The sequence below is a fragment of the Dromiciops gliroides genome, chromosome 6 (genome assembly GCF_019393635.1).
Source record: "Dromiciops gliroides isolate mDroGli1 chromosome 6, mDroGli1.pri, whole genome shotgun sequence".
In the NCBI taxonomy this organism is placed as follows: Eukaryota; Metazoa; Chordata; class Mammalia; order Microbiotheria; family Microbiotheriidae; genus Dromiciops; species Dromiciops gliroides.
The window spans coordinates 180962825-180979406 of record NC_057866.1 but is presented as its reverse complement, the minus strand read 5'-3'; the positions used below and the strand labels follow the sequence as shown (position 1 = coordinate 180979406).

The following is a 16582-nucleotide window of genomic DNA, read 5'->3' as shown; positions in this document are numbered from 1 at the left end:
TCAAATCCGGCCTGAGACACTTGACACTTACTAGCTGTGTGACCCTGGGCAAGTCACTTAACCCCAATTGCCTCAAAAAAAAAAAAAAAGATAGCACTGCAGAAAATGTGGTAAATTGTACGCTGTCACTTTGCCATTTAGAGAGCAAGAGCTTATTTTTTTTTCCGTGCCATTAAAGTGTTCACCTTTCTTTTTTAAACAGAACTATTCACTTCCTTATGTCATTTTTAAGAACTAGGTGTTTGACTTAGTCCATCAATATGTTTTTCTCCATTCTCAATCATGTTTTACTGTACCGTAACAGAAGTTGACTGTAGAGCTTAAGTAAAATTAAATAGTGCTGTTGTCAACTGAGATAGAGAAAGAGGGTGGGGGGAGAGGGGAGAGAGAGAAAGCAGGGAATTGGGAGGTGAGAAAATGATGCCAGGGAGACAACAGTCACAAATTTAAAAAAAACCAAAACCTTCCTGATCTTGATGGAGGAATTTTAAAAAATGAGTTGGGAGTGGGACGTGGAGTAAAAGAAATTTAAAAAGTAGAATCTAAGGTGGGTGGTTTAAATTGCTTCTTAGGCAATTGCGAATGGCTAAACAAATTGTAATATGTGAATGTAATGGAATAAAATTGAGAAATAAGACATGAAAAATAGATGATTTTTGAAAATTATGAATAGTACTATGAACTGATGCAGATAGAAATGACCAGAACCAAAAACCAAAAACTAAGTTATACAAGGATAGCAACAGTTTAAAGAAAAATAACCTTGAAATATTTAATAACTATGATCAATGCATACGTAACCATGTTTCCTAAGATTCTATGATGAAGCATGTTGCCCACCTTTTGAGAGAGAGGGGTTGGAAAGAAAATGAATAAAGAGATATACATATTGGAATATGGCTATTATATGAATTTATTTGCTTCATTATATCATTTGTCATAAGGATGAGCATTTTGGTTCTTTCATTTTTTAAACAGGAGGATGTGGAGGAGAACAGGGGCTTATTAATAATTATGAAGAAAGAGAGAGGGCCATTGAAGCATTTTTTTTTAATGTACAGATGAGCGCAAAATAAAATTTTGAAGGAAGCACAGACAAGCAGGACAGTTTTGAAAGTAACACATGGGATTGGTTATCTGTCTAAAGAAAGCAGAATGAAATAGAGATTTGTGGTTTCATATAGAATCGTCTTTTTATGTTCTGCTGTAAATATGGGAATGTTCTTTTTTGGTGCTTAAGTTTAGAATAAAAAATAAAAAGAATAAAAGTGACCAGGGGAAGAGAAGAATATATTAATAAATGAAAGTAATATGAAAACAAAACATATCTGCTAAGGACTACAGCTCAAAAAATACAAAGAGAGACAAGATTTGATCTGTCTTCCTTCTTAATTTAATCTTCATCCTTATCCTGGAGAGCTTCTAACCCACAACATTTTATTTCATTCATGAAACTGTGACCAGGATGATATAAATTTGGCTGAAATCAGATGAAATGAAAACATTTGGTCTTTGAGACTTTTGTGAGATCCTCTATATAAGTATGGTACATTGCAGGGCTACACATAATCTCATCCAACTGCTTGTGTGTCATTGAGACAGCCTGGTGCAAATTGGATTGACTAAAAATTTCAATCCTAGTTTATTTTAGTCCTTGAGGAGTCATGCTTATAGAGTCATAACACTATGAAAGGGATATGGACTGAATGACTAGAAATATGACAGATTCCCATTATCCTTCTAACCATGGGAGTAATCATTCTTAAATATAAATACAGTCATACTGTTTATTTAGCTTGTTTAAAATTTGTTGAACATCCAAACTTCCTTTGAGCTCTGGACCTGATGACACAGACACATGCATGTTTATATATGTTTGTGGAGGAAAGGGGAGAGAGAGAGAGAGAGAGAGAGAGAGAGAGAGAGATTGATTCATCTTATATATCCACAGCACAGCATAAGAACAAATCCTCTACTAAGTATCAAAAAGTTTAACTTTCTGGAATTATTTAATTTCCACATTGTTGAATCAAATTATAGTAATACACTAAGCATTTATCATAGATTCTCAGAGTTAGAAGAGGTCTCAGAAGCCATCTAGTGCAATCCATACCCTAAGTAATATGCTCAGTACTATTTTAAAATGTAATTTTATTGGGGGCAATGCCTCTTTCAGAATTAACCTATCTCCAACCTCACCCCTCTCCAATTCTGAATTTATTTTAATTCATCTCTTTTCCTTCCAAGTACTTCCAAACACTCCAGAATACATTATATTCTGACCTGCTGGACGCCACAACAAAGCCCAAATCACAAAGGGGCCAAAGGGCTGGGAACACCTTCATTAATCCACAGGGAGATAGGTGAGCTTGTGTGAGCCTGTGTGTTCAAATGCCTACTACCCATCACAAGCTAATGTACTAGGTTTATGGGAGAAATGTAGATGAATAAGATGCCACCCCTACCTTCAAGGGATTTATAATCTAGTAGGGGCAGACATGTAAACAAATGACCACAGACAGACATAATATAGTTGCATAGGAAAGACAACAATAATGTACGAAGAAATAACCACAGAAGTGAATAAGGCCCTGGATTTAATCAAGCTCAAATGAACATAAGTATATTTAGGCAACAAATTAAGCACTGCTTCTTCCTAATCTGGATACAGTAATTATTTCAATGAAGATTTACTTTCCAACTTGTGGGCTTTATGAATCAGTGAATTCACTTTTAGAATAGAAATGGAAAGGTCTAGATTGTCTATACTACCTCAACACCAACCATTCTTTTGATTCTTACCTAAATGCAAAAAATGGCAAAATGTTTTCTACCCATGTTACAATTAGTCATGTTACTTCTTCCCTAATATGACACAAATATATATATATATATATATGTATATGTATATATATATATGCAGGGATCCAATTGAATATTAATTTCATCAAATCTTACAGTTCATAACCAGAAGCCACTAACCTGTCTAATACTTATATTTTCATCTAAGGCAAAATAATTTCTGTTTTGACTATATGCAAGATTGTTTGATAATTAATATTCTTTCTTCACATTGATAGAAAGGTTTTGATTTTCAGTCCATGTTTATATCATAGAAATTATGGAATATTAGAGATGAAAAGACCCTTAGAGATTACCTGGTCCACCTCCCTCATTTTACAAAAAGAGAAACTGAAGTCCAGAAAAAGATGGGACATCCAATCAAAAAGTTGTAAATTACTATGTAATAAGAATATTAATACATATAATAGTTGTAAATTATGACCATAGATTACCCAATGACATCACCTTTGCCTTTGATCATCATGGTAATCTATGTTGATTGTTTCCCACACTCAGTTTGATTCCACCTTTTTTATGCTACCAATTCATTTGACCACTACTACTTCTTATCTTTTACTTGTGGATATTAGCTACATGAATTGGCTAGTATTGTCTATTAGACAGTTGTGAGATTCATCTTCAGTTGTATGATATAGACTCAGTTACTCTCAAATAGTAAAATCTGAGAAACTGTCTGAGTCTCCTGACGCCCTTTTTAGTATCACCTGTGCTAAAGATGAAAAGTGGCTTGAGTTCTTTTTGATTTTTCCCTGATCCTTCCTTTACATTCTCATTACAACTATTCAAGACAGATTACCCCAATGGCCTTAAAAGTTTTTTAACTGGGGCAGCTAGGTGGCACAGTGGATAGAGCACTGACCCTGGATTCAGGAGGACCTCAGTTCAAATTCAGGAGGACCTCAGACACTTGACACTTACTAGCTGTGTGACCCTGGGCAAGTCACTTAACCCCAATTGCCCCACACACACACCCACACACAGTCTTTTAACTGTCTTCCCACCAATTCATTCTTCATACTGCTGCCAAAACAATCTTTCTTTTGCATAGATGTGACCACAATTTCCCTGCTCAAAAATCTTGACTGATTTCCTATTGCCTCACACATTTCAAACTTTCTTTGTTGGTCATTTTAGGTCCTCCAAAATCTATTCCCCCACACCTTTCCAGATTCATGTCACATTTCTCTCCTCCCTGCACTTTATGCAGTGATAAACTTTGGTCCCTGAACATGCCCTCTATTCTTTTTCCTCATGCCCTTCTTCAAGCTGTTTCATATATGCAGAATGCCCTCCTCCTTCTTCACCTTTTGTACTCATGCCCATCCTTTAAAGTCCAACACAAATGTCATTCCTTCAGGAGTTCCTTCCCTGATTTTTCTGGTTGGTAATGATCATCACCCTTCGGCGGCACATAGTACTTTGTTTTATCTTTTATATCATATATCATAGCAATATTTGTATATCTCATTTCCCTACTAGATTGTAAGCTTCCCAAGGGAAAAAAAACCCATCTTATTTATATTTTCCATTTCCTCAAGTGTTTTGCATGGTGTTGTTCACACAGAAGATGCTTAACAAGTATGTGCTGATGGATTGATTGACTGTTACAAATCAGCTAGATGTGGTGATGCCCATTTGCTAAATAAAAGGACGATGCCATTTATAATGTAAAAGAATTTGTGAATCCAAAGGCATTCTTGTCTGAGCAACACCAAAGGTCTTGGGTGATTGTTGCAAACAGTTGTTGCAAAGAGTGGACTGTGGTTCATGTTGCTAAATTGCTCCGTTTGTATCAATTAAAACAAAATTGCATTCTGCTTGCAACTGAAAAACAGCACAAATTGGTAACAGTTGTTTTGGTGATGATATATACTTTCATAAATTCAAAATAAGAGTGAACATATGTTGTTGGAGACTGCAAACTTTCATATAATTAATAACTTGCCTGCTCTTTTAAAAATTTTAAAGTGTTATTAAAACTTACTATTGAGCATCAACATAATCAACTAAACTTCTTCCTTACATTCAAATTAATTTCAATATATAAAATAAAATAACTTTTCAGGCACTCCCTATAGGTACACATTTGGGTTATTTCATACCTAACTCTTTTCTCTCACTACTTTCTTGTATCTAAAATTCGGGAAGAAGTGTGAGTAACTTTTTATTCATTATTCTGCTGGGTTGAGAGGAGAGCAGGGTGATGAGACAAGAGAAGGAAAGCTACACAAGCAGCTCCTACAGTTTCATTATCTGGTTCCTCATCCTCTCCCTTTTCAGGGTGTTCCCTGTCTTCTCTTCTCACCTTCTTCCCACCCCCAACCACGAGATTGTGTAATGCAAGCTGAGCTTCCTGGGGAGGCTGAGATAAAGCAGCTGAAAAAGGTGAGTGAGGTTAATTTAATTGCTCTCACTCTACCTGGGGTGGAGTGCCTATCTTCAACCCATTGGTTTGAGTTTAGACTGCTACTGTTGATGTTTGGGCTATATGACCCAGTAGCCAGCAAATCTAATGAAGGTAGGTTTTCTTGAAACATTTCCCTTACTTGTTCTAACAACTTTTGGAAGAACTGCCTATTTTATTATTGTTTGTGACACTCTTAATCTCTTTGTCAGAAATAATAAAATGGTTAAAAATTCCTGTAATTAGATAAAGTTCAACTACTGTTAGTTAACCCAGGAAAATGAGTCAGAGATTTCTTCCTTTTCCTAAACCAATCCTTAAATTTGAAACTGACTTCAAAACATAACATGGGTGGGAGATTCATGCCTATCTTTACTGGAGCATTCAGAAATTTCCAACTACCTAGTTTTTCCTATTTTTCTCAAGTTTCCTAGTTTTAAAGATGGCCATTTTTGCAATTTAGCTAATTGCCAACATTCTTCTTAAATTGGTTATAGATGCAAGATAGAATTGGGATGTCATTTTAATGCTGCGGTAGCTGGCAGAAAGTTTTTTACAGTCACTGGCTAATTTATGCATATTGAAATGAATATGATTTCCATAAACTATAATCATCATGTTTTTCCTGAGCCTTGGGACTCCTCTGTGTTGTTGGTCAATCGCTACCTTGACCTTTGTTAAATTAGAATTGGAATTTTGGAGAGTAGAACCCTTCAGGCACTAAGAATTTGGAAGCTACAAGTGTAGGCTTTATCAACCCACATTAACTGAATGCGCAAGGTGATTCTTATTCTTGTTATCCACACCTCAGAGTTTAGTTTACTCTGCTGTCATTTTTTTTAACAACTTCAAAAGGTTACTAAGCCAAAAAGAATACTGGCTATAGAAAATGCATGCTAAAAACTAAGATATGAAAAAGATCTGTCCTTTATTTGTAGAAAGGAGGAAACAACCTAATTTCCTGACATTGGTCAAACCAGAGAGACAACAAATGCACTATGACTATGACAAAGGAATAACGGCATCTACTCAGAAAAACTAACCCAAACCAAACAATTCTTCACAGAAAAGGTAATAAAATTTGTTTTCAATCTCCTTTTTCATAATATACACAGTTAAATACTTAACTTGGAAAAACTGAGATAAAGGAATGTCAACGTTAAAGCAAGAAGGTTATCTTTCTTCAAACTTTAATAGGTCTGTGATCTTATTGTAGGGTGCCCTCTCCAGATCACAACCCTTCCATCCTGTGTCATTCTTTTCCATGTTTTTATGCAGATTTTTCACAGAAAACCCACTCAACATACTCATGCCTTTCCTCTAGATCTTTTTACATTTTATGAATACCATAACTTTTTAAAAAAAAATGTGTTTTATTGACTATTCTCAAGATGGGAAAAATTTCTATCCTTGCAAACAATAAATATTGTTACTGATGCTCAGGTACCTCAAATTGGGTAACTGTCCAAAAATGAATATTACCATCTTGCAAAGGGCCCTGGATTTGGAACCAAAGGCCCTACTTAGCTTAAAGTCCTAGCTCTGCCTCCTTACTACCTGTGTGACTTCAGTCATCTATAAAATGAGGCCATTGGACTAAATAATATCTAAAGCCCTTTCCAGCTCTAAATTTATGATCCTATCACATCAATGAAAAAGATAGTTTATTAAACTGCTAGAGCCTGATCATTTATTTTCTGTGATATGATACAGTGGTAAGTGTTACTGTTGTTTAGTTGTTTTTTCAGCCTGATCTGATTGTTCATGACTCCTTTTGGGGTTTTCTTGGCAAAGATACTAGAGTGGTTCTCCATTTCCTTCTACAGCTCATTTTACAGATAAGGAAACTAAGGCAAAAAGGGTTAAGTGACTTGCCCACAGTAACACCCCTACTAAGTGTCTGAGGTCAGATTTAAACTCTGGAAGAGGACTCTTCTAGACTCCAGGCCTAGCACTGTATCCACTGTATCACTGAACTGCCATGGTAAGAGAACAAAAGATCATAGGATCATAGCTATAGAGATGTAAGGGACCAACAGTCCTAACCCCGAATTTAACAGTTGAGAAAACTAAGGCACAGGGGGCTTAAATGAATTGCAATAAGCAACAGTAGCATGATTAGAACTTGGACTCTGTGACTGCAGAGTCGGTGGATTTTCCATTGTGCCATTTATTGGAAAAAGCCTTGTGTTTTGAATCTGAGGATCTCATTCAGATCTTGGCTCTGCCACTGAATGACTTGGGGGTAGTAACACAGAATCTCTTGTACAGTCCCTTTGCTTGTAAAATTAGAAAGGCAGGGGCAGCTAGGCAGCACAGTGGATAAAGTACCAGCCCTGGATTCAGGAGGACCTCAGTCCAAATTTGGCCTCAAGACACTTGACACTTACTAGCTGTATGACTCTGGGCAAGTCACTTAACCCCCATTGCCCTGCCAAAAAAACAAAACAAAACACACACATCAGAAAGGAAAACTAGCTGACCTCTACAATTCTTTCTGTATCCTGAGCTCTATAGCCTTTCAGGGGAAAATAAAATTCTTAGAAGGGCACTAGGACTGGAATTAAAGAATATCTTTAAGAAGGACCAAGCAATTTTTTTTTATGTGTCAACTGACTCATCTGGTCCTTCTAATTTAAAAATTCTAAGTTCAATATCTATAATAATTTTGTGGTTGAAAGATATATGACCATCTTCCCCTGCAAAATATAAGATAACTTTTAGATCTTGTACAGAAATAATCATTTTTGCAACAACTGCTCTGTTTCATACACAGTCAGTAGGCCATAAACACGCTTCCAAGCAAGTGAATTCTACCACTTCTGACCCAGTAAAAATAAGTACCCAAGATTCTTCAAGTGGTTTTTGTAGTTTATAGAGAAATTGATATTTAATAACTAAAAACCCCTGAGAGTGTTTTAATTTTTCGAATGGATAAAACAGTCATAAGCTAATAACCAAAATTTGCTAGAGCTTTGCAAATTGATTTCTGCTAGTAGGGTTTGAGATGAAATTCCCATAAGAAAATACGTCATTTATTTGATGGCAGAGGTTGATCTTACATAAATTGTTCAGTGAAACCTAGAAAGACAGGTGTGTATTTTCAATTACCTATTGTTAAGCATTGAGTAGATGGTCTCATTTAGTTAAGATGAATGAAAAGAAGTAGGGCAAGTATATTTAATGAAGTATCCTTTTTACTATATCATAATGATTGTGTGGGAAGGAAAAACTGCCTTTCATATACAGTAATGACTGACAGTGCACTTATCACAAAAGTTTAATTCATTCTCTTGTGGCAAAGGGTATGCTATAATTTTTTCTTTTGAACATTGACTCAACCAAATTTAAAGATTCCTACCTAAAAAATTCAAGAACTATAGAGATTGTATTCAACTTGTAAAAAAAAAAGTTTCCCTGGCTCCTGATTTCAATTTTGATTTATTACCTTAAATGTATAAACACATTTATAGGTTTGACTGATGTCATGTTTCCTGATAGGAACTTTTAAGCCAGTTAAAATCTGTAAAAAATTTTGCACTAAAATAGAATTTAAACTGAGCAAGCATACGATCATATCTTAGATCAGATCCTTTTGGCAATAGGGACAGGAAATTCATTTTCTCAAGGCATGAAGAGTATACTGGAAATTTTCCTTCTGATCATCACTAAAACTCAATTTTAAAAAGGTCCTAGACTTAAAAAGCTAGGGACTGACAAACATATCCATGAATATATGTTTTTGTCTGCGTGCATCAAATGTTCATATTTTCACATTTCGTAGAACTCTTGGACCAAGAAAAGCAAGGTTTTTTCTTCAATATGCAACTGTAAATCTAAAATTGGACAAGAGGTCATCAAGTTCAACTTTCTCATTTTACAAAAGAGAAAATTGAGTCCCAGGGAGATTTAATGACCAAACTATGGTCACAATGGTACTAATCATCAGAGGCAGGATTTGAACCCAGGTCCTCTGACTTCAGAACAAGAACTCTTTCACCTGTAATTCACTCCCTCTCAGCATTACACAATTTAAAAAGCCTTGACTCTGGGGTCAAAGGAGCAACACTCAAATCCCAATGTTGTTGGCTTGGGTTACAATAGGGAAACCACTGGTCCTCAGTGTCTTCATTTCTAAAGTGAAGGAAGCAGACTAGATGATCACCAGGATTTCTTCTAGATCTAATATTAGGTACCTAATGGTAGTAAAATGACTACTAGGATAAGAGATTTCGGTTGTAGTTTTCATTTTTCTATTGAATGTGTGATCCTAGAGAAGTGACTTAACCCTTTTGTGCTTGAGATGGTTCATCTATAAAAATGGGAACATCTGCCTCTTCCTCATGAAGATAACGGAAAAATAAAATTAACATTGAATGCAAAATATTAAGATTTAAACATTTATACATTAAAAATTATTTTGTATAACTTCATTTAGAAATAATTTTTTAAAAATTCAAATTATGCTTTGGAATTTGCTGATAATGATTTGGCTAGTAAGTGGTCCAACTGTGGTCTAAAACCAAGTCTTTTGACTCAAGTCTATTGATCATTCTACCCTACTAAGCCAGATCTTAGAATTTTCTAGATTCTGGATCTTAGAATATTTAAGAGTTCCTTCATTTATGTATTCTGCACGTTTCCAGTGAGAAGCTATTATATGTAAGGAACTACACTGTGTAGTTTGGAGTTAGTGGGTATAAAGATGAAATGGTCTCCATCTTCAGCAAACTTATAATTTTATAGAACAATATGCTACAAATCACTATCATAATAATAATTCACACTTACATAGTTCCTTAAGATTTATAAAGTACTTTTCCCCCCAAATCCCTATGAAATGAACAGTTGAAAAGTCAGAGGTAACAAATTATCTTGAAAAAGACCCCCCCCCCAAATTAATTCAGTGGGTATTCAGAAGAGGGTATTATCCCTTCTAGAGGGAAGATGATCATGGAAACCTCTTTGTGAAAGAGGTGGCATTTAATCTGAATCTTGAAACATGGTTACTATTTTCTTAGGTGGTGCATATAGCATGAGCTATATGAAATGAGCAACGAGTGTGGGTCATAACTTGGAAAATGCCTAATTCACTTTAACCCAAAAATATGGTACTTTTAGTGGACCACTAGGAAATAGGCTTGGAAAGGTACACAGAAACTAGATCATCAGAGGCCTTAAAAGTCAGTTTCAGATATTTTTGTTCATTGGAAAAAAATTCATATTTACCCATATAGAAACAACTTTTTATAACTTGAATATGCTTGATCTATATATTTTTACACATAAAGCATAGGAATTTAATATTTGAACATAAAAAATGTGGCCTAAATACATGTATATAATGTCTTAAGTGACAGATAAATTTCACTATTATCCAACTGGTTCCTAGGATTTAACATAATTAGGAGAACAAGTCTCACCAGGCATATGCTAGGCATACACATCAAGTTACGGCGTTGTTTTTATTGATATTATTATTACATAGTGCCTTAAGATTTATAAAGTGTTTTCTTCAAAACAATGAATGTTGACAAGTTGCCTAAAAAGTATAGATTAATGTCAGGTTACCAGAACCTTGAATACCAGATGCATTTTTTTAAAAAACTCAGCTTTTTTGACCATTGGGGAAAAATAATATTTTAAATGAATATCAAAACATAGAAATGCCTAGTGGTAATCTTTTAAACTAAATATTTTTATACACATTTATTTACCTTAGTTTTCAGAGATCAGACTTTCATCAACTTCAGCCATCTTGAATAGGGGTTGAATCTAGACATAAAATAGAGAGAGAAATAATCTCTGAGAAGAAAGCAACAAAAATAGCCAAAGACCTAAGTATTATTATGACATAAGTCTTAGAACTATCAACTGTTGAGAGCTGGAAGGAATGTGAAAGTTCATCTAATCCAACCTCCTTATTTTACAGACCAGGACACTGAGTCAAATGACTTACCCAAGGTTGTGAAAGTATATTTTAATTAATGACAGAGGCAGGATTTGAACCCATGTCTTCAACTTCCAAATTCAATGACTTTCCTCTTACAATAGGATGCTTGAAATGAACAGGTACAAAAGCCCAAGAAGACTATTTTTTAAAGAGGAAAATCCTATGTAAATATTATCAAGAGAGCTAAAGGCAAGAATGAGCATAGGTTTAAAAGACGTCCAAGAACAACACAAGTGCCTTTTTTTTTTTTTTAGTTTTCTCAAAGAAAAGAGGAAAAACAAGATACATTCACTATATGATATAGATAGGACACTATTACAGTGATAAAGTGGAACTAGTCAACCAGGACCCGCTTTTTCTTCTCCCTTCATGAAGGAGAATAATATCAAGACTAAAAAGGATAGAACTAAAAGGGTTAAGAGAGAAATCATAACCTGAGATTAATGAAGAAATCATAACTGCCTGAAATAACCCCAAGTAACCTTGCCCAGATGAATTATACTCCAAAATATAAAAGAACATACATAATAGTGATCTTTGAGAAATCATGCAGGGGCAGCTAGGTGGCGCAGTGGATAAAGCACCAGCCCTGGATTCAGGAGGACCTGAGTTCAAATTTGGCCTCAGACACTTGACACTTACTAGCTGTGTGACCCTAGGCAAGTCACTTAACCCTCATTGCCCCACAAAAAAAAAAACAAAACCAAAACCAAAACCCAAATGTTGAAAAAAAAAAAACTCACTGAGAAATCATGAAGTTCAGTTTAAGTCTCATTGGACTAAAGATAGAAAAAATATCTCAATTTTCAGTGGGAATAAGGTTGATTCTATAAACCATAGTCAGGAAAACAAGAGTTTTCCAGTAAAATTCCATAATGGATGGTTTGTGAGCCCATAGAGAGGAAAATGGTAATCACTAGGAGTTAGCATGGATTCACTGAGAATAAATAATACAGGATCAACTTAATTTCATTTTTTAAAAATAAAATTACTATAGTTGGATCCAGAAAAGGTCAACAATATAGAATACCTGTATTTTTATAAAGCACCTAAAAATTTTCTTATGAGGCGTGTGCAGGCACCAGCTCAAAGCGACACATGGGTGCTCATGGTTAAGTTTTCATGTGATCACATACACCTCAGAAATTGGCAAACATTACAAATCAGTATTTGATTTGTTATTTTATTGATTATCTAGCCTTAAGAAAATGGAGAAAATGTTAATGATGCAGATTAAAGTTAAAGGTGTGTCATGTGTACATATGCCCAATTCTTGAACCAGTCCTTCTCCAATACAATTCAATATCTTTCACCATCCTGGTTGCCCCTTCTTAGCTATACCAACTTATCAATGTCCTTCTTAAATTGTGAGTATCATTTTTCAGTGAGGTCTGAAAATCACAGAATACAATGGGATTTCCCCTTCCCTGTTCTAGGAAACTGACCCTGAAGATACAATCCATGATTTAATTAGTCATTTTTGTTACCACAACAAAAACTGCTGACTTACATTGACCTTACAGTCCAATAAACACGCCCCCCCCCTTTTTTAGACTGGTGGTCAGATCCCAAACAGCTATATTTATAGTTTTTATTAAACTAAGGGAGTAGGAAAGAAATTAAGAGAAAGAAATGTTGGCTCTGTCCTTTTAATTAAAAAAAAATTATTGGTACCTTTTAGTATTATACACCACAGTCAGTTCCTGACACGTTTTCTCCCCCACCCCCAAACACTTACCCGTGAACATTCATTTGTAACAAAGACAAACAAACAAAACCTATGGACAAAATGATATTATTTGACAGTATACATTTCACAACCCCAGTAACCAATCTCTTCACTGACAGATGGGAGGTGTGTTTCATCTTTTATTCTCTGGGATCAACACTGCAATTATTCTGAATTCACATTGTTTTTTTTAAGTGTTATTTTCACTTATATTATTGTAGTCATTGTTTTCCTAGTACATTCTGTAACATTTTACACACATTTTCTTATGTTTTCTAAATTTCTCATATTCACAATTTCTTATAGTGCAATAATGTTCCATTATATTTATATACCATTTTTTTCAACAATTCTCCAATTGATGGGCAACCATTTGGTTTCCAATCATTGTTTCCTCTGCTACAAAAAGTGCTGCTACATATATTTTGGTACATCTGTGACCTTTCTCTGTTTGGCCTACTTGAGGTAAATATTCAGTAGTGGGATGTCAGGGTTAAAGGGTTATAAGAATGCTTTAACCAACATATAGCTCTACCAACAACGCATTAGTGTACCTGTCTTCCCATTGATTCTGTAAGAAAAATTATTTCTGGCTTTTATCATTTCCCCCAATTTGATGTGTGTGGCAGGAAAAAGTAAATTGCTTGAGGAAAAAGATAATTTCGTTTTTATCTTTCTATTTCCATTCTAGCACAACTATTTTAATTTCACCTCAGAATTTTTCTTTGTTGTGACTATTTAGTAGTCTACACATTAATTGGCATCAAACATTACTAGCTCATCAAGTTCAATTCAACAAATATTTATGAAAGCACCTGTTATAAGAGAGGCACTGGTCTGGATGCTTGGGTGAGAAGTCAGAAATGAAACAAGTTTAGCCAGGAGTTTACATTCTATCAAGGGGATACAACATATACACAGCTTATCACTATCAACTAGCTAGATCAAGAGGACTTTCCAGTAGGAGGCATAACTGAGCTAAGAATTGAAGGAAGTTAAGGATTCTAAGAGGCAGTGATGAGGAGGGAATAAATCAAGGCATGGCAGGGGTGAGGAGTGCCACAGCCTTAAGGAAAGCCTATGCAAGGGAAAAAGAGACATCACATAGAATGCTGTTTGAAGCCATTAGGTCAGTTTTGCCATGATATAGGCATGAAGACAGAAATCTTGGGAGTACAGGAAGGCAAGATGGGGGCAGATAAAGCAACCAAAGTTTCCCTGACTAAATATAAGTACATATAGTGTATATGTTGTTTTAAAATAATTATCATTCAATTATTTTTCCATATTTGTGCTAAAAATCCTAAGCTTCAAGCAAATTTTAAAGAATGTTGTGATTTATTGTTTTTATACTGGAATCAAATATTCTAGGCCACTATAAGGTTGGAGAAAGGGGCTAGCCTCAAAACTGGAACAATGGTATCATCAAGGACAAGATCAAAATTGTATTATCCCTAGAAACATGAGCCACTCAGAAGTCCTAGTACATAATTTTTAGTTGGGTAGGAAAATTCTCTTAGCATATTCCATTGTTATTTTGGTTATATTCTCTCTATATATGCTTATATATGTAAATATTGGGTCCCCATTAGGACAAAAGCTTCCGTAGGGCAGAGACATTTACTTTTTTTTCTTTGTATCTCCAAGAGTTTAACACAAAGTCTAGAACATAAGCTTAATAAATACTTGCTGACTGATTGATAAGCCATCTCTTCAGATGGAGTCTATAGGGTTCCGTACTGTTCACATTTTATAATCCAGAACAATTTGGAACTCTGCCCAAAGGGATATAAAATTATGAACACCATTTAACCCAGCAATACCACAGGACTACATCCCAAAGGGATCAAAGGAAGAGGGAAAGAACTCCTACGTGCCAAAGGATTTATAACAACTTTTTTGGTGGTGGCAAAGAATTAGAAATTGAAGGGATGCCCATCACTTGGGGAAATGGTTGGACAATTTGTATATTATTGTGATGGAATACTATTGTGCTATAAGAAATGATAAGCAGGATGCTTTCAGAAAAGTCAGGAAAGACTTACATTAACTGATACAAAGTGAAGTGAATAGAACAAAGACAACACGATACAGTAATAGCAATATTGTACAAAGATGAACTGTGACTGAGCAATACAAAGATCCAAGACAATTCTGAAGAACTTAGATGAAAAATGCTATCCATCTCCAGAGAAAGAAGTAATGGAGTCTGAATGCTGACTGAAGCATACTGTTTTGTTTTTTACTTTATTTTGGTTGGGGAGTTTGTGTTTTCTTTCACATATAGAAATATGTTTTGCACACATAACCTTTATCAAATTGCTCACCTTCTCAATGAAGGGTTAGGGAGGAAGAAGGGTGGAGGAGAATTATTAGGAATTCAAAATTGTAAAAAAAAAAAAACAACTGAAGATTAAAATTGTTTTTACATATAATTGGGAAGAATAAAATTTTTAAATTTTAAAAAGAAATTGGTGGGGCAGCTATGTAGTGCAGTGGATAAAGCACTGGCCTTGGATTCAAGAGGGCCTGAATTTAGTCAGAGTATTTTCCTAGTCAGTAGCTCAGGCATTGCAGGAAATGTTCTGATTATATCTTTAATACTTTTTAAGGGTGGACCCCACCAGTCTTTTCTGTAGTTTGCTCTTAAAAAAAAAATGAAGTTATAGAATTTACAAATATGAAAAAACCTTCTGATCCCAATTTCTATGTCCAATGATTCTGTTTTAACATGCTATAATTTGTATAGGTCCTATTTTTAGTTAACATTTATTTTAAAATAAAAACAAGGAAATAACTAATTAGGAGTTTCTTTGTGCTCTTGTATTTTGTTCTAGTTTCTATATTCTTTTTAAAAAAATGGTTAAGACCAAAAGGAGTGCACCTTCCTTCTCCCTACCCCACTCCCCAAAAAGAAAAGTTTAGCTCAATAACAAAGTCCTGAATTTAATGAATCTTAGACATACTTGTCTACTGAAATGGCTGTTTTCCACATCTGGAGAACACTACAGGTTGCCCTTCAGTGAAAAAAACAATGGAGTTATATATCCAATATGACCTTTTTCCATGCTTTAGAAACATATGGCAAGTTACTAAAGACTGATTGTATAAAGAATGGACCCAGCTGCTTTTCTGATTTCATTTAAAACTTCAGAAAGATTAAAAGACAAAATGCAGAAATCCAAGGATATCTTTTTCCCCCTCCCTTAAAATCTGTAATATAAATTCTTTAATAGATCCAAGTTCTGGACTTAGAGAAGGCAAAGTTCTGTAGGGATAGTGACTATTAGTATATTTTTCCTTCTCTCCAGGAGTTGTTCTCATGCTGTGCTTCCCCTCTTCCCCCATCCTCAGATTCTGTGTATTCTTCCTGTGTTTAATTTCCCCTGGACACTATCCATGTTCAGGATCTCTTCTCCTCCTCCTGATCCTTCATGAAAGCTTGTCTGTCCTGGGTCCTATTGCCTCAGAAAACTGTTTTAGAAAGATAGTGTAGTCTAGTGAGAACTGGACTAGAGTTGGAAAAGACCCACTTTTGGATATTATTTCTGGCACCAATTTGTTGTATGGTGATGAACAAGTCACTTCATTTTTCCTGGTCTCAGTTTCCTTGTCTGTAAAATAGTGATAA

At 35.0% G+C, this 16582-nt stretch overlaps 1 protein-coding gene across 13 annotated transcripts in view; it reads right to left on the bottom strand.

The window, feature by feature from the left end:
- Positions 1 to 16582, bottom strand: part of NPY5R (neuropeptide Y receptor Y5) — a 174313-nt gene that overhangs the window by 124402 nt on the left and 33329 nt on the right. For all 13 annotated transcript variants that reach the window (XR_006353638.1, XR_006353639.1, XR_006353637.1 and 10 more), the window contains one exon: positions 10987 to 11044. The gene's annotated coding sequence lies outside the window, so the exon portion shown is untranslated. The remainder of the gene's footprint in view (positions 1 to 10986; positions 11045 to 16582) is intronic.